Raw genomic sequence first — 830 nt, forward strand, 5'->3', positions numbered from 1 at the left:
AACTCCAAAGCTTGGCTGATAAATTGATAAATTTTCAAAAAACCCCAAGAGTTGGGGTGAAGCTGAGTAGGGGCAACTCGACAGTGACGCAAAACAGACATCTCAAAGTCTGAAAAAGGAAGAAAAACACCCAAACGGGTGATCATACACTCGTACATAAAGAAAAAATGAGGGGCCGCCTCATTGACTCTCCCGAAGCAAACCCGGTCTTCTGGACCCGGGACTACCAATTCATACTTCGGCTCATCTTCCTCAGAAGCGCAAATTCTGTGGTGAGTGCGAAGATGGGTGATAAACTCAGTATCAACCGAGGGTTCCTCCCCTAGGACCGTGACATCAACTCACTGAGAAAGAACATCTACGGAGGCCATTTCTTTTTCTTAAAAGGGTGACAGAAACCTACAAGGGAAAAGAAAAGGAAAATCAAGAACACGGTCTCTAAAGGGAGGGAATACGGAACTAAAGTCTACAAACCCACCTATCTACAAAATAAAGGTATGAAAATAGAAAGGCATGTTACAAAAAGAACTAACCTTTATCCGAAAATGAGGGTTGGAGGAAGCAAAAGCCTTCGAAAACGCAAAAATGCAGCACGAACGAGTGAAGAGGAAATTTAAAAAATCGCAGAAACGAAACAATGAAAGAGAGGGAAAGTATTTATAAGTACGTTAGAGGCACAATGGTAAAAACGGGGCAGTCATTAAAGACGCACCGTTACCAAGGCCATTAATCCCTACGCACATCCCTAACAGACACGACGCTTGATTAGACGTAACTGTCAGAACCAAAAGGTCACGAAAAGTCACGTCGGCTTCAGACCATCACGTCGG

Source organism: Arachis ipaensis, chromosome B02 (assembly GCF_000816755.2).
Source record: "Arachis ipaensis cultivar K30076 chromosome B02, Araip1.1, whole genome shotgun sequence".
In the NCBI taxonomy this organism is placed as follows: domain Eukaryota; kingdom Viridiplantae; phylum Streptophyta; class Magnoliopsida; order Fabales; family Fabaceae; genus Arachis; species Arachis ipaensis.